At 29.3% G+C, this 19695-nt stretch overlaps 1 long non-coding RNA gene across 1 annotated transcript; it reads right to left on the bottom strand.

The window, feature by feature from the left end:
* Window positions 1-4398: 4398 nt before the first annotated feature.
* LOC120358504 lies at window positions 4399-10952 on the bottom strand. The gene is made up of 3 exons (XR_005575444.1): window positions 10442-10952; window positions 10209-10373; window positions 4399-8874 (listed from the first exon to the last, which is right to left on the bottom strand). It is a non-coding gene; the product is annotated as an uncharacterized LOC120358504 (long non-coding RNA).
* Window positions 10953-19695: the final 8743 nt, after the last annotated feature.

Genomic DNA, 19695 nt, shown 5'->3' on the forward strand with positions numbered 1-19695 from the left:
AAATGTAATCATAAAGTCAGATGAAATCATCAGAAGTTATAATAAAATTACTAGAAATCATATGTAAATCCAAAGAAATCATTTTGAACTTTTGCGTTATCATTCGAAATCATGTCAAATTATTATAAAGTTTATAATAAAACCATGTATGACCATCATAAAATTTGATGGAATCAGTACAAACCTTTGGTTTTTGTAATCAATTTTTTATATTGTCTTTAAAAAAATGATCATCAAAAATTTTTATTAGTAGAATTCTTTACCAATCATAATGAATCCCAATAAAGTCTTGAATATATCTATTTTCTGCGTAATTTGCCCTTAATCTAATTTTACTTGAAAGAAATTAGCAAATAAGAGTGCTTCTAGTCAAATAAAATCATTTTTAATCACAAGAAATCTCATAATTACATATGAAATGACGAAACATTTTTTTAGATAAAATTATTTACAATCAAATGAAATCATATAAAATTAAGTAAAATAACTTTTATTTATATTGATATTTCAAAATAATTTTTTATTTGTAATAATAAATGTGCTGTGAACCATAAATGTATACAAAATATAACACATCTCTTAGTTGAAGAAATGGCATAATATATTTGCAGAAGATTTATAATCTAAAGTTTCCGGGTTTGAATTTTACTAGTGTGTTTTTTCAAGACAATAAATAAAATTAAATCACATAATTTAAATGTCTATACAATTTCAAATAGATTTATCATGTGCTTATGCCTTGTCTGATACAACTTTTATAACCTTTAATAAATAATAATTTTAAGACCATAAGTAAACATTTACTATATGGTACAAAATACTTTCCACAAATTATGAATGATTAATTAATAGAAACATTATTTTTATAAATTACATGAATATTAATAGAAAATCGCTAAATTACAAAAAAATAAAATTTACATTTTAATAAATGTTGACTATATTAAACAATACATTTCTTATAATTATATGTGAATAATTTATTCTATTTATTGAATAGAAGAATTACTTTTTTAAATTAATTGGAAAAATATTGATGTATAGAAAATAAAATTTATATTTTAAAAAACGTTGACTGTATTACATAAAATATATTTGATAATTAGCAAATAATTTATTAAAAGGAAAATTATATTTTTTGTTTTAGTAAATACAATTACTTATTTTAAAAAATGCATTTACAGTATTATTCAAATACATTGTTTACTAAAATTAAGGAAACTTTTTTTCAGTAATTTTTTTCTCAGTATAACTATTAATTTAAACATTATTTATTAATTTAAAAATTGTAATTATAGTTGTAATCAGAATTATTATCATTTGCAGTACATGTGTTTCTCAAAAGATATGAGAGGTATTCAAAAGCATAATTGCATGTAAAATAAGTTCAAATATTAAGCTTTTTCCAAATACAGATAGGTTAAAAGCAATTAATTTTTCTAAACGTTTTAATAAAAATTTAAATTTATTACAAACCACTCGAATATATCTTAGTGTATACGTTGCAAATCGTTTAATATTTTTCATTAAGGATATATAGTTGATTAAGGATTAGATGAATAACTCACTTTTTTTTTTAAATACGATTTTATTATTTAAAATGTTTTGAATAGTATCAAGTAACAATTTAATTGCCGTTTAAAAACCGTACTAATTTTTTAATAGGTACAGAAATATTACTAAAAACATACTTCTTAAAATATTTTAATAATATTTGTAGTGATAATATAAATATTTTTCAATATATTTTAGTATCAACATTTAATTATTTATATAAGTAAATGTTTTCTTTTATAACTATAATAAAAACAAAAACATATAATTATTAAGTATAATATTTTCGCATACACATATAATTAGATATAAATGAATGTAGGTATGACAGTAATAAAATGAGCAATTTTATACATACTATTAAACATATATAATATTAACATACAATAATAATTGGGAATAATGACTATTGTTCTATAAAATAAAATAATACATATTAAAACAATATACGTAATACTCAATGATTTTCATGCTACAATATCTTATTAATTGAAACATATTAAAATCTTATTAATTCATACATTTATCTTATTCTATTTATCGTTCTTGTAAACTTATCACAATACAATATATGGGTCAGTCAGTACATAATCGCAAAAATGATTCTAATCTTTAGGAATAAATGAATCATACGTTTAGAGAGTGATAAGCAAATATTTCTTTCACATTTGTTTCTAAATAATCTAATGATTTTATTTTCAATGAATCGTAATTAGCTCTAACGAACAGGTCATAACTGTTGGTACTTTATGAAAAAATAAATTGATTAGATACTATTCTCAGTTTAATCGTACATAGATGCTTATTTATTGAAAAAAAGTACAACTTATTTGCATATCCTCCAAATAATTAGGTGTTATCACTCACAGATTATACCATTTTTCCGATTACTTTCTGAATGATCAATAATTTTCGATTTCTTGTAGGAGTGGTTAGTCAGGAAACAAATTAACAAATTGGCATACTCTGTTTTCTAATACTAACATTGCAATTACTTAAATAATTTACAACGTAATTTTATTAAATAAATATTAAATTAACATAATTTATCTGAACATTATTCAAATTTTTGCAGCTTTAATACAGATGCAGATATAGTGAAACGTACAAGAAGAAATACGTCGTTATATTCAAGTTACAGCTGCACGATAATTTGTAATATTTAATTCATAGCCGCAAAATAATTAAGAAGCACGCTCCTTATGTAAAAATATTATTAGATTCAAGAAGAAATTGTGAGAAATTTTTGGAAAACAATTTGTTGTCAAAATTGTACGCTAATTCAAATATTCTTCTTCGGTATTCTAAGACTTTTTATATATGCGTTGATTAATTTGTAAAATTGCTTTATATTTCTTATCGATACGAAGCAAATAATAATACGTCGAAGGAGCCTGTTTACTCGTACGTCTCACTCCGTCAGATTGGAAGCATGGTTATTTGCAGTCCAATGATGCTTCATTGATTTAAAGTTCGAAACAAGTTCCATGGTCCATATTAAGTGAACCTGCACACACATATATACACAAATATATATATATTTTTTTTTGTTACATATAAATTATATTGATTTAAATACAAATTACATTCGAATTAAGAAATGCTTGATCAATATATCAAAATATGACTTTCCGTTAATTACTAATATGTTCATAACCGACAAGGAAAAGTAAATGAAAATTGTTAGAACTTCTTACAAAGATTCATGAAAAGCTTTATTAATCCCAAATAATCGTAAAACACAAATATACACACTGCATAAACATATAATATTTAATATGAATGATGCAATTTACCTTCTCAATTTAAACAGTAGTTCTTGGTAAATCGACGATGATTTTTATGTGTTTGTCTTCCTAACGGAAGTAGTCTTCAAAATCGCTGGAAATGAATAATGTCTCTCAATCGGAAATAATACAGTTAGGATTTTAATTTAACCATTAGCTCTTGGTAAATCGACGATGATCTTCATGTGTTTAATATCTTCCTAACGGCAGTAGTCTTCGAATGCATAGAAGGGAATACTGTCCCTCGATTAAAAATCATACAACTGGGATTTTCAAATACACTTTTTTGCAGTTCTAATTTTTTTATAAATTGTTTTAAGGTTATTTACTTACTGGATGAGCCATACAAATTTTGTAAAGGCATCGATTACTGCCAGAATGTGCTTATAACTTTTGCTCGTAGACTAAAGAGAGCCTAAATGATTAATATGTAAATACATGGAGTAGTATTGTTTTAGTCAGTGGATGCAAAAAAACCTTCCTTTTCATAGTTTTCTTATTGACGAGAATACATATTAAGCAGTTATAGATATACTTTTCAACATTTTTACGTAGATTAAGAATGTAAATCTCTTGTTTGAGATTTTCTTCAAACTTCTTGAATGCGAAATGGCTTTTCTCATGAGCACGTCTTATGATTGGCTTGCATTGATTTTGGCTTTACTAATATAAGTCATAGGCTTTACTTGAATAAACTAAGTTGTTGCGCATGCGGTAGTCTTCATTTTTCAAGTGTTGCTTGATGACTTCGTCAGAGTCCTTTTAATATTAGTACAGAGCCGAATTAAGACTTATGCCGCCCTTAGATATCTCTATTAAATCTTTGCCGTCCTTATTTAAGTCTCAAGTGTAACCTAAATTAATCAAATTTTATATTCTGCAGATTTTGCTTTCTTCTCACATTATTTTATGTAAAAAATTGCAAGGATCAATTATAATTATAAATGTTAAAATGTTAAAACATGTAGATCGCGTATAAATAAAACTATGTAATTTAAATTTTCAATTTGTTCAGTTTTATTAAAATATTTTAATAATATAGTAACATGTTGCAAAATTATACAATTATATATAACAATACTTATTTATTGTAAATGAACTTTACGTGCTTTTTTAATAGCAAACTTGTTGATATTAGAATTATAATCTATCTCGTAATTAAACTCTGCTTCAATATATAACAATGCTAAGGTATTTAAGCGGTCATTGCTTTGAATAGTTCTTAATTTTTTACTCGCCGCAGTACAGAAAAGGATCTTTTACCTGAACAATTTGAGACTATCATGCAAAGTAAAATTTGGAGTGCGATATTTACATTCGGATACAGAATAAGAAACTCTTGTTGATGGAGTATTTTACATAATTCAAACGCAGATAATTCTTTTACATTTAGTGTGCGCAAATGTGCAGCAAGATGCTGACATTCAACATCTAATCTTCTAGATCGTCGGGATAACTGGATTGCAAATTAAGAGCTTTTCTGTAATTATTTCTGGACTTAATGTATATAAGTTTGTTAAAAAACCGAATTTATTATTTAAATTGGTGTAACAGACGCTTCGTTTATTCAAATCGGTCAGAAGTGCATCTAAAATTACGTAAAACACATTGATACGCATATCATCACTACCAGACAATGGATTTTCATCATTATCATTCTGCTCACAATTGTAAGGTATTTTTTGTTTTCGACGTCGGGAGATATCGCGATCATACTCTTTCCTTCCACATTTCTCAATGGTTTTCTTTTTGTAAAGACTGAAATTTATACGCATTATATTGATAAATTCAATTAATGATTAGTACAGTTCAACTACGGTAGAAAGGTCTGCATTTACAGATTGTAATTGTTTATTTACTGCATTAAAACGGTCAAGAATGTCGTTCCAGACAATGGCTATGAAACAGCTTTCTAAGCAATTAAAACTTTTGAAAATGCTTAATGCTTCAGAACGTTACAAAGATTTATGAAAAACATTATTAATCCCAAATAATTGTAAAACACAAATATATACACCGCATCAAAATATAATATTTAATATGTATGTTGCGATTTACCATCTCAATTTGACCATTAACTCTTGGTAAACCGACGATGATTTTCATGTGTTTAATGTTTTCCTAACGGAAGTAGTCTTCGAAATCGCTGGAAATGAATACTGTCTCGATCGGAAATGATACAGATGGGATTTTAATTTGACCATTAGCTTGTGATAAATCAATAATGATCTTCATGTGTTTAATATCTTTCTAACGGAAGTAGTCTTCGAAGTTATTTGAAGTGAAAACTGTCCCTCGATTGGAAATGATACAGCTGGGATTTTAATTTAACTATTAGCTCTTGGTAAATCGACAATGATCTTCATATGTTTAATATCTTCCTAACGGCAGTAGTCTTCAAATTTGTTGGAAGTGAATACTGTCTCTCGATGATGCATCTGGGATTTTAATTTGACCATTAGCTCTTGGTAAATCAACAATGATCTTTACGTGTTAAATATCCTTCTAATGATAGTAGTTTTCAAAGTCGTTGGAAGTGAATACTGTCCCTCGATCGGAAATGATACAGTTGGGATTTTAATTTGACTATTAGCTTGTGATAAATCAATAATGATCTTCATGTGTTTAATATCTTCCTAACGGAAGTAGTCTTCAAAGTTGTTTGAAGTGAAAACTGTCCCTCGATTGGAAATGATACAGCTGGGATTTTAATTTAACTATTAGCTCTTGGTAAATCGACAATGATCTTCATATGTTTAATATCTTCCTAACGGCAGTAGTCTTCAAATTTGTTGGAAGTGAATACTGTCTCTCGATGATGCAGCTGGGATTTTAATTTGACCATTAGCTCTTGGTAAATTGACAATGATCTTTAGGTATTTAATATCTTCCTAACGGAAGTAGTCTTCGAAATTGCTGGAAATAAATACTGTCTCTTGATCGGAAATGATACAGTTGAGATTTTAATTTGACCATTAGCTCTTAGTAAATTGACAATGATCTTCACGTGTTAAATATCTTTCTAATGATAGTAGTTTTTGAAGTTGTTTGAAGTGAAAACTGTCCCTCGATCGGAAATGATACAGCTGGGATTTTAATGTAACCATTAGCTCTTGGTAAATCAACAATGATCTTTATATGTTTAATATCTTCCTAACGGCAGTAGTCTTCAAAATCGTTGGCAATGAATACTGTCCCTTGGTCGGAAATGATACAACTGGGATTTTAATTTAACCATTAGATCTTGGTAAATTGACAATGGTCTTCACGAGTGATCTTCATGAGTGTTTAATATCTTTTTAATGGTAATAGTTTTTAAAGTCGTTGGATGTGAATACTCTCTCTTGATCAGAAATGATACAGCTAGGACTTTCAAATATACTTTTCTGCAGTTCTAATTTTTCTATAAATTCTTTCAATGTTGTATATTTCACTGGGATAAACAAGTTTTGTGCCATACAAGTTTTGTACCATTCTATTATTTTTTCCTTGATCCATTGCTCTACTTGCTCTTCTATAATTTCTTTCTAGAAACAACAGTCTTGGTCCTACTACAACCTTTTGATTATAACTGACTGTTATCGTTATTTCAATATTAGCACTCTTTATCTTCTGTAGTTAATAATCTTCCAGAAAATTCTCCATTTCTTGCTTCTTCTGTATGCATGTAATATTCACAGTGCTCGGCTTACCTTCTTCTGTGACGTAATTAGGCAGTGACAGTAGTACCTTCGTGTAACTTCTTGATGACAATACTATTTTGCATAATATTGAATTTAACTTCCGTTATCAAGACGTCATTCAATACTATATAGATATTTACTTCAAAGATTTGTCGTCAACAGAAATTATATCTTCAAAATATCCCATAGGCTTTACCTCGTTTCTTCCCGAAAAGCGTAGCTTAGTTTTTTAAAATTCCGGTGATTAATTTTTATATAGGTTTTCTTGTTAATATTGAACCGCAACACCCCGTGTCCACTAAAGCATTCAGTTTATCCTTCAAAATCTCAATCGTCTTATGTACATTTTTACATGAATCATAACTGTTCATAGGTTCAGTCTTCTTTGATGTTACTTGTTCTTCATCTTTCTTCCTTTTTGTTTTCTCTTTCTTGTATTTAGGAGTCTTGTGTCCAAACTCGTTACAGTTAAACCATTTTATGAATTTACTCTTTGATTCGCACTTCTAAGAAGAATCCAGTAATCGGGTTTCACCGATTTTAATAAAATTTTATGGTGTATTATTCATTCAAACTTTTAATGCAGTAAAGTGTAAGTTGCAAAATTCAGGCATTCTTGCAAAAAAATATATAAGGTAAGTCGAGGGAAGATGCCACACTTGAGCCTTTCTTCTGGAATAACTTCATTATGTTACGAAATTAAGCAATGAAAAATTAATATAGTATTCTTGAGATCTTTATTTATTCGTACAAAGTAATTAAAATTTTGACATTCCAAATGTTTGAGAAAAAAAATTATTTAAGTACTGTAAAACTGGCATTTTCTGCGTACTATACTGGTAAGATGCCACATCTTATGAAGGCAAATGTTACAACTATTTAAATAGTATGACGTAATAGAAACTTGCATGTTTTACTTATATAGAGCAGATAATCAAGTTTAAATTATAAAAACACAAAAATAAGTGTTAAAATGTAAATAGGCAATTAATGGATTAACTTCTAACACTTTGATACTTTTATATGTTTAAACAGCATTTTACAAATTTAAAATGTTTAGAATTATATAAAGTGCTCAAAATTGCAATTTTTTAAACCATGTTTATGAAGCTGTCAAGCTTAAATACTCACGTTTTACTTAAATTGGCATCTTACCCTCAAATGTTAGGAAAAGATGTCACTGCAGCTTGTACGCATATAACGACTTCAAAAAATATAATTTGTGCTAACCATGTGACTGTAAAGAAGCATAGCTCGAAACTATATAACAGTTACCTGATTTTAAAGTAACTATCGTACCACAGAACTTAGTTATTACGTTATTAAATATATTGTAAGGACAATATTTCTTATCTTTCCTTATTCTTAACTTATCTTTCCTTATTCTCATAAATATTTACTGATTCTTAATATGGAATTTTCCTTTATAGTCAAAGTTTCGTAACAATTTAGTGCACATTTATGCACGATCAGATTAGCTAATCACTAATTTGTGGAGGAATTATACACAAAGTGACTTCTTCGCTCAACTAAAACCTTTCCCCCGACTTACCTTATGTATAAAATAAAAAAATAAAAGAGTCAGTAACGTATCGTCCGGCATTAAGACGATGACTGCTGCTCTCAGAATTCTAGGTTTGATCGCTGAAGATAAGGCCAAAAAAACTATTTTTTTTTTATAATACTATAAGACCTTTTGAAAGAATCGTTAATGCATTCTAATATATGTATGTTACAAATAATTCAATAATTTTTTTATGTTACATTATCGATAAATAAAAAGACATGAACAATCTCTTAGAAACAATTTTTGTTAGAAGCGTTTTGCAATCTAGCTTTAAGCCGATCATCTGAAATAAAAGAACCGTACAAATTTAATTAACATATAAGTTTACAGAGTTTGCAAGTAAATTGCGAACGTTTAAAATTGAAGGTATAATTTTTCAACCAAAAATCGCTTGTTCTTCATCGATAAAAAAATAGGTCAAAAGAAAAAAGGCCACAATTGCATACTAGATTTTTTAGTATTAAAAAAATTTACATATAATTAAATAAAAATTGCTTGTTTCAAATCGCTTGTTTCAAATCGCTGGAAGAATACCAAAAAAATTCCCGTTTTTTTTGAAAAAATTGGTTTTTGTGAAAAACTGCTGTTTTCGTGTGTTATGTAATTGACATTTTATCTAACTTTACAGTATTATTAAAACAAGACACATTATATATGCGCGAGAATTAATATTGAGCTAATTTTTCTGTTTTTATTTGGAATATTACGTTATTTGAGGTTTAATTGTTAAACAAACGGTTGTAAAAACAAATATAATCCTAACAACTAGTTCAGAGACTTTAAATTAATATTCATGTTGATTATTTTGTGAGTAATTTTGAATATTAGCTATCACCAAGAAGCATACGTTTTATTTTATTTAAAAAATACATTAATTCTGTTTTTATATCTTATTGTTTTTTGTTTCCCTCGTACATTATCATAAACAGAAAGAAAATACTTCAACGACAGAAATTAACGATAATCTAATTTTATACGTACCATTTTTTAATAATATGCCTGATTAACATAAATTTTTAACTTTAGTTTGTTACATCCTAATCCGGAAACTTCTGAAGTGTAATCTCGTTTTATAATATACTTTTTCCTGTACATTGTTATAAATTTAATTATATCAAATCCTTCTCTCGATCTGCTATTATCTAGTGAACATGGTTAAACTATATACTTTTGATGTTTACTAGACAGCTTTAAAATATTGATTAAAATGTAAGTGACAAGACAAGACAAGAAGTCGAACTATCTCACGGATGGCGGTATTGGCAAACTACAGATTTAAAAATATGTGTGAGTGAACTAAAATTAAGAAATCATATCGTAAAATAGATAACTTTCATACTGATGAGGCAAAACATTTTTGAATTTTTCCAATAAATTTTTCTACCTCCCGAGAAAAAAATCTAAAAATTCCACTAAAATATTAAAAAAAAAATGGATCTTTTTCCTTTAAAGTTATACTATAAACGTGTTTTTAAAACTACAATATAATATTTTATTTTAATGAATTCAACGTTTCTCAAAATATTTTTGTTACCAATTTTGAAAATACAATTTTGAGAAAAATGTTATTAATGTTTTAAGAAAGCAATTAAATAAAATGCAAATTTTGTAACTTACACAAATTTGTCTATTCCAGGATCATAGAGTGAGTCTTCCAAATCACTTACAGTTTTCAAACTTTGAATTTGAATATGTCGTCAAAGTGCCCTTGCATCTTGAGTTCTCTGCTATACGCCGAGGTCCAAAATTTTGAAGCGCGTAACAATTTCTTTTTCAAAGTATCTGCGAGCATTCGGACTATTACTCACTCAATACAATAACTTGAAACATTTTAAGAAGTACATCATTACCTTCATTAAATATATCGGGGACAATATAAGCCACTGTTTCTACGGTTTTATTGCCGCTTGGAATGATTTTAGGGTTTATTTTCCAATTTAATTGATTCAAACTTTCGTTGTTATTTTGAGTAATATAAAATTTAATATTTATGTTCTATGCAATAATCTTCTGGTATAATTAAGTTCTCTTGCATTTTTATTTTTTTTTTTGCCGATGCACTAGAACTTTCTTTATCACATTATAATTGTTTCAAATTTCCAAACTTTTTTTCTATTGCCCTCGATTTCCGCAGGTTAAAGGATCTAGAGATTTGAAAAAATCTCTAGATCCTTTTCCAAATGTACAACTCGTAATGATAAACAAAACTAGAGATCACAAAATGAAATATTGCGTTAAAATTTTCGTGTGCACTGCTCGACTGCTAATGCTATACTATTCACTGTATCTGTCGGTCTTCTGATAGAACCAATAGGTCGTTTCTCTTTTACGATTTTGTATAGCATTAAGAATTTACTAGCACAAGTATAAAGTGTACTGATATAAAACATACTACACTCACACATTCGTAGCGGCCTACTTTTGGGACTCGACTACTTGTGGGACTCAATGTATTCGACGTTATACACTTTCTCCGAAGTTTCGCTGGTCTAAGATTGCATAACTTCATTAAATTTTGTCTGTCTAGTTGAAATTTACAGAGAATATTTAAAAAAATATATATTTTAAGGAAATATCAAAACCTCAAAATCCATTTTTTTTAAGCTTACAACTAGGTTAAGACTTCAATTTTATAAGAACTGAAGTTGTCATTCTTTCTTCAACTTGTATATCAGCAATCTATTAGCAAGTATAATACTTGTGCTACTATTTCATATGATTTCATAATTGATGATTTCATAATTGTGGAAATGTGTCGTATCAACGATCGTGATGGTCGTAGTGAGAATAAGATGTTATTCCTTGCTATATCTTGATGCTTAAATTAAATATACAGTTCTATCGTATTGCTTTGTTTCTGTTTTTTTTTTATTGGTAAAGTATTCTGTTCAAATAAGATACCTAAGCCAAATAAGACTAACTTAACTTATTTTACTTTTTATCAATTCTATAAAGATATATGTTTGAACTAAATGATAACAAAACGTTTATGTCAATCATTCACCAATATAAAATTATCTCTCTTCCATATAGAACATTTTTAAATAAACATAAAAAATTTTTCTTTAAACTCCGACATTGGACCTTAGTAAATGATTGTGTTTTTAATAAGGCTCGAATTAAAGATACATTGAAATTAACAAAGAAATTAAACATTATTTTCTAAATAATTTTTAAAATGATTATTATTAAAAAACAAAATTTTTTAGGATCTGTTTTACTCTTACATTACAATTATCTTTAATTAATTCTAAAATTAATTTTTTAACTTTAGGAATTTCTTGGCTATTTAAAGGAAATTTTAACTACTGAAAAGCGTCATTGAAAATTGTTGTCTTCTCTTGTAAGCCACTTACATAGTATACAAATGACAATTGCCATAACAATAAACGTATGTGGGTCTTATTTAATAACATTATTTATAAAAGTATACTTATTCCAAAGAAACGGTATATTTTAGAGTTTCGACGATTATTTATTCGGCAACTATTTGATATTCTGTTTTAAGGCAATGTTTAAAAAAGAAACAAAATAACAATAATAATAATAATTTTAAGTAAAAATAGCAGGTAGAGATGTAACAAATAGCAACATTCTATACTTAACAAATATCGAATATTCAACAGTCATGAATCGAATAGCTGAATATTCAGCAAATATTTGACTCGGATAAAAATGTAAGGTTGCGTTCGGAATGAACGTCTAGGTGCACCCAGACATTATTCTATCCTTGTTTAACATTCGATAAACAACAAAGAGAAAACGACATCTGAGCCGGACGTTCATTCCGAACGCACCCTAAGTATTGAAGAATTTCAAGAGAAAAAAGTAATGCAATAAAAAATTATCGAAGAAAAGGGATATCAAATAATTGCCAAATGTTCGATGTAACTCACCAAATATTTGTCGCAACTTTAACATATATAACATATACATATTTGTCTTTCTCTATAGTTAAAAAGTTGAATAATATAACATGTTATAATAAACCATAAAATAATGTACACTTATTAAACTTGATTATTTGATAATTTATAATTTAAATAACTAAAGCCAATCATATATTTACAGTTTAATTTTCTGCGATACCTACACTGTGCATCGTCGTCAAATTGCACGCATAAAGTGCATAAAAACACGTATGCGCTTTCTCTCTTTTTCCTTCGCTTTGGGCTTCAATACCAATATTCTAAAAACCCCCTTTGTTGCACTGAGGCGGCTCACGCCACGTACTGCGCTTCGTTGCATATGGACACTTCGCGCTTATAACGCCGTCGATGGAAATTTATCGCTAATAAAAGATTATTCACCGCGACACGAAACGTGCGACCTCCTATAAAAACATTAATCACATTTCTCCGTTCTTTTTCCTTCTTTGCTTGTTCCACTTCTAGTTTAAAAGAGCAATAAAGAGCAAAATATCGCCGGCTGGAGAATATTATGTTTCCCTCGTTATTGTGCGCGCGGGTAACGATATTTTAATAACGTGATGATAAAGTGTGACATAATTATCAGGTATTGCGTATGTCGAAAATACAATACGACCCCAGCGTAGCTGAAATATTTTTACGGCTTCCACGAGCACTCTCACGAATTCGATATCAATATTCTAAAAACGCCTTTTGTTGCGCCCGGGGAAAGAATCCGCGTCGCGATAGAACGAAATGCTTTTTGACTTCAGCTACGCGCTGACTGTAATCATGCTTGGCAGCTCCTCCCTTGCTCACATTGCGCGCGTCATACGCCGCGCTAACCACTGCTGCACTTATCATTCACGTACACACATCGCATAGATATCAGAAATCTTCACAGCACTCTCATTATATGACTGTTGTCAGAGAAATGTTGTGAACCCTCCGTAGAAATCAGCATTTTGAGACATAATATTATTATACGATATATCACAATGACGATATTAATTAATTTGTTGTTTTGCTTAAAAGAACATTCGCAAAATTATTTATTCAATAATTATATCGATGATTACTTGATAATCATAATACTTACAAAATCTGTACAGTATTTAGTACTCTAATTTATTGTAACATACTGAAGATGAACAAGTAAGTCCGAAACATGTTTATGTAAATTTTACTTTTAGATAAACGTTGATTAAATTTTAATTTATTTTTGGCAGATCTTCATTTTGCTCGACTTGGCCTTGTTTTGTCATTGTTTATATTTTGTTGTTAAATATCTTGAGCTTTAAAATAATTATTAATTTCATTGTAATACAAATGTTTTCAAGCATTACTTTTAATTAATTCTAAAATGCTACTTTAGTTGAATTTTCACCTAGATGCTAAGTTTATGATTTGTATTATTAAAATATTGATAATTGAAAATAATATTTAATAAGAGACCTATTAATTTAGTTATTCTAATAGTCTGTAATCTGTAAAGTAGGAAAGAAATTGCTTAAAAATGTTCTCAATTATGTTGAACTTTCACCCAGAGTATTAATGAAAAAGTCTGAGTATAAATACTATAGGTTGACAATCATACTTTAATTTTGAGAGCTCTTAATAATAAATCCATTTATAATATTTTATATTAAATATATTATACCATCAAATCTAGGTAATAAACAGAAAATCATTTTTTAAATTACATCTTGAAATGATTGACAACTCATCGCGTTCTCGTCGCCTGTTCACTGCAGCACGAGACAATGCGATTTGAACGGTGATAAAAAAGCGGTGATCTCTTTTATCATCATCTTGCTCGTAATCCGGCGTGTACGGTTATAATCATTTGCATAGCGGCATAGAGACCTCAAATATGCTAAGCACCGCTCGCACACGCGTAACGCGTGTTATACGCGAATAGGCGTGTGGACGGTGACACGCGTTGACATTCGTCATTGTTCCGGCTTAATTACACTTTCTTTCAGCGGGACAAAAAAAAATTCGCCACTGTCAAACGCGCTGCTCTCTCCCGCGCTCACCTCACACCCCATTCGGTGCGATTCTCGCTTCCACCCTTCGGTGTTGCATCCACGCGAGCAAGGGGTGACGCTCGTGTAAACCGCGTGTACGGCCGTCCACCGACACCTGTTTACTCCCTACGGACGGTCGTGTGCACGCACGGTGAAACGGTTGGTTTACGGGGGCGACGAAATCGTCTTGTTTGAGCTGTTTGCGTTGATTAAAGTGTTTTATTATGCCAATTAATGACGATCGTGATGTAACGCGATGACCGCGCGAAGATAGAAGCAACTAGCGTACGAGAGAGAGAGCCTTTTTTCACACGAATGTCGTATGAAAAATTCAACAGTGAAAATATTTCCATTAATTTAAGGATGTTTTGGCTATACTGTAAGCGAAAAGTTATCAAAATTAAAAATGTGGAGGCTTCTTAGAATTATTCTTAATCAATAATAAAGATTTTGATCGCAAATGCTCTGAAACCAGCTGTAAATAAGAAAATAACGAAAATGTTGGTTTATAATAGTTTTTCCAGCAAAAATGACGCTATTTGACTACAGTTTTAAGTAAATAATTTTTATACAATTAAATGGATCCAAAGTAATTTTGTAGGAATATTTATTAGTTTCATTAATATATATATAAAAAATTTTATTTAATGCTATTTTCTCATCAAATTTGCAACTGAGTACTATAAAACAATTTTATATAATACCTATTTTGAAACATTAGAAAAAGTGATGTTTTGAGATTTTTTTAAGATAAAAATAAAAAAGATTATCTTTTCCAAATTTTGAGGCTACTTTCGTAAATATTTATAGAAAATTAAAAAGAAATTATTACAAAATAATGATTTTTAAATATAATTATTGATAACCATGCTTCTTTATCGGAGATGTGTCCCTTGTGTACATGTAGCAAGCCCAATTTTTACCTGAAACAAAAAAATTAAACAGATTTTTTATTTTCATAAAATTTTGTCCTAAATAAACTAAAAAAATTATAAACAAGTATAAAAATAAAAATTTCAAAATTGTATTTTGTTTTTAAGTTACACAGAATTTTTATTTTACATTTTTTTGTAACTTTTTTTTAAGAACCTTCTCTTAAGAGCAAACAAAAAAAATTAAATGACGTTGAAACCAATAAGAGAAATATACTTGAATTCTATATAGATAAACATAATAATAAAACAATCTATAAATGTTTTGAGTTTTTATAATATTTTGATGTGACACGTACGTGGTTATGAACACAATTCTTATAAGATTGATTTTTTTTTTAATAAAAAGAAACAAATTTACTTGAAAAATATCATTAGTAATTCCAATTATGTCCATGATCATCGCAATTACGAATGTTTATGTAAAACAAATTATGATAAATAATACAAAGATTAATTGATGCGTTTACATATTTTACATTAATATTAATAAAATTAAATAATTTAAATACGTTTCTACAGGAAAATTTAGTATAAATGGTACAAAAATGTTCCATCTGGCGAGCGCATCGATGAAGGACGAATAATACGCGAGAGGATAATACGTCGAAAAATGATATGAGAGCGTACGGCACGCGCCGTACCTGTGTATGCGCGCACGTACGTGTGTGTTCCTTTTCGCCTTTCGGGCGAGAGAATAATTAAAGGCACAAAAGGGAGCGTCCAACGAATTACTCCGGTCGGTGCGCTCGGGCGGCGGCGCGATTGGACGGTCGTTCTCATTCCGAGATTCTCCTTGAACGCGAGGTCCACGTCAGACGTGAAAACGTTCAAAGGGTTTCCGCGCGAAAAGGGGGGAGGGGAGGGAGAAACGGGAGGAAAAAACTAATTAACTTTTCGGAATAATTAAGATAAGGCCGTTGGAGATCCGTCCGATCGGCCGACCCTACGCTAAGCTGGCGCGCCGCGCTTCCTCTTTGCTCTTCACGGTGGAGGAGTCGAGTCGAATCGGACCGAGGGTCCCTCTGGAAATGGCGATCGGTCGATTAAATCGTTTGCATGGGAAGGGAGTAGAGAACGCGAGTCTTAAGCGCGCGTAAGAACCGCCGTGAAATTATGCGCCGTGGAAGCACAGCAGCAGTCGATTTTATTATCAGATTAGGGTGTGTTCTTTCTTCACGTTGAAATATTAATTATGATAAAATAATGCATTTTCTTCTAGATCGCAGCAATGTGTATGAAATATGATCTGATGTGCAGTGTACATTAAGAACATAGAACGACTTTACGTAATAATATTTGTAATTCTCTTCAGAGAATATTTATTTGTTAAGAACGGCTTTGCTGAAATGCTTGAAGAATTAGTTAGATACAGATCAAAAAATAATTTTGTTTTACTATCAAAACAATTACGTAAAACGCTCAAGCACATTAATTTTAACATTCTAGCAATCAATTTTTGGACATATAAAATATTTACATAATACAAAAAGAAAATTTCATGTTTGTACTAAAAAAAACCACTGAATTTTTAGTTTCCTTTTCTAATTTTTTTTTAAAATAATGATTATCTTTTTACAACAAATATCTTTTTTTATAATAGACTTAAAATGCACTCATTATTTTACATAAAAGAAGTAATACTTAAATAAATTTTTGTATAGGTATATATAAAAAAATATATACTATTACGTAATTTTTATATCTATATTGTATGTATTCGTATTCATCTACACTTTTGTTTTACAACTATTTAAAGCAATGAATGGATGTGTGATAACTTGAGCGTCATCTTGGCACCAAATGCCTAACAATAAGCGTAAGATTTCTTCCGGCCGTTGTTTAGGTTTTTTGGTATTCATTGTTGTTCAACAGTGTGACCGTTATCAGTATTCCCCATTCTTGGTCCAGATCTAGACGTTCCTTTAGGCTGATATTCTTCAGTGCATCCTCGACAGTCATTTAAGAAATGATATAATGAACTTGCCTGCATTACTGTCGGCAGTAAACGAGTTCCGTTATATGTATACATAAATATCTCTATTACGTCAGTTACTACAACCTTTGATTCAAGACAGTGGTGTTTAAGTAACCTTTGTGCTCTACCTAATCGACTTACGAGAGGACTAAGAGAAGGTTGTTTGCTTTTGTGAAAAAGACGGGAAGAATTTTATAACATCGTGTGACTTGACAGTGTGGCTCGAGAGTAAGGTCACAATTATTTTCGATACGTCATAACATAAGTTCTGACTAGAAGGGAGGAGGGTGGGGTTCCCGACGCTATCATAAAAAATATATTAAATTATATATAACGTTTTCAAAAATTTGTTAATGCAAACTAGGGTTAATATACCCGCAAAAGGGTTTTTGTAGAGATGGTAGTAAATAAATGGCAGGTACACTGACAGTAAATAAGGAGGCAATGTTAAGTATATACGATAATAATCGGGGAACAGTATTCAGGACATTGACTGGTAGTAATAAGTTTAATAAGATATTTTTTATTTTTTTTATTATATTTAATTTATTATTCAATTTTTGAGCTTGTTGCCTATATTTTGTATATATTAAAGTTGTTACTTGAATAATAATAAAAACGAATGTTGATTATATACTACAAAATAAGCATGTCAACTGTCACGATGTACTTAAAACGGCAGTTACTGAGACAGTTACTATATTCTAGAGGTCCGATTTAAGCACGAGTCCTTTCAAACTTTGAAACAAATTTTACAATACATTTTATACATTTACAACACATTTTACATTTATAACAAAGTAATCACAAAATATTTTTTTAATTTTTTACTCTTTAATTATCTTAAATCAATTACCTTTCAAAATTTTAACATTTTTAAACAATTTTAACATTTTAATAATTTATAATAATTTTCTATTTTTAAAAAATATTTGCATGATGGCTGAAAGTACACAAGTATTCGCGTCTATTCTATAGATGTTATGACAGAGAACTGTCAAATGCTCACTGTTGCTACATGTTCGATGTCTTATAAAAACTTTGTATTATAAATTTGTGTATTTGCATTCATTTAAATTACACATACACACACGCGCGCACATGCACGCACGCACGCATGCACGCACGCATACACACGCACACGCACATACGCGCGCACGCACGCACACATATGTATAAGTAATATTTATTACTTACTTCTAATATTTAATAAGTTCATATATTTGCAATCTATCACAAGTTCATTATAAGCATTTAATTTACTTACAGTGTATTCTGAATTTAATATTTCTGTAGAGAATATTAAAATAAAAACTTAATTTGTTTATTATTCTAATTTTTCTGCAATATAATTTTATAATATTTTTTTTTATTATATAATGAATTTTTCTAAAATCTGTAATGAGTATAATTTAAAACAATTATCAAGAAAATATTCTTTGTTAAAAGTAATCGGTACTTACTAGAAGGAAAAAAGTACATTATTTTCTTTGGTAGTAAAATTAATATTTTTTATGTATAGTATATTGATAATGTAAAATTAATTTATGTGCAATAATAATTGTTATGTTTGTCCGTAAATTCAAATACATGAAAAGAAGTTTTCTAAAGCACTTTAAAATTGAGCAAATTACAGTTTTGCTAAAATATATAAAAATTTAGCTAATTACAAATCAGAAAATAATTTTAATGGGTAATCAAAATAATTACGTAGCTCGCTCAAGCATGATGATCAATGCTGCAATACATTCTGGCAACTAGCTTGAATACCTTATATGATTGTTTCGATGGTATAACGAAAATTATTTCCAAATCTAACTAAATTTTTAAATACGTAACAAAAAGCTGTTGTAATAATAGTATGTAGTAAAAGATTGCAATATAATTATACAAAATTCCCTTGCAGCCGATTCCACAGCAATTAAAATTGTACGCAACCGAAATATCGCGTTAACTTGCGACGGCGAGAGCGCAAATCGGACCATTGAATTAAGAAAGTCTGGCAAGAATTTCAATAAAATTCTAGCGAGAATTTGCCGACAAGCAATTAGGTACATTACTATTGACCAACTCCCGATAAAGTTAAATTAAAGTGAAATCAAAGACGCCCGACTCTCGAGGCGCTTGGGGATTTTTCTCTTATCGCTGAAGTTAACTCCAAACGCGCCTCGGCAACCCCGCGACAAGTTTCCATCTTATCTAAAATCGATTCTCCCGCGGACTCAATCCGAGCAACCGGAGAGAGAAAGAGATAAT

This window comes from Solenopsis invicta, chromosome 8 (assembly GCF_016802725.1).
Source record: "Solenopsis invicta isolate M01_SB chromosome 8, UNIL_Sinv_3.0, whole genome shotgun sequence".
NCBI lineage: Eukaryota > Metazoa > Arthropoda > Insecta > Hymenoptera > Formicidae > Solenopsis > Solenopsis invicta.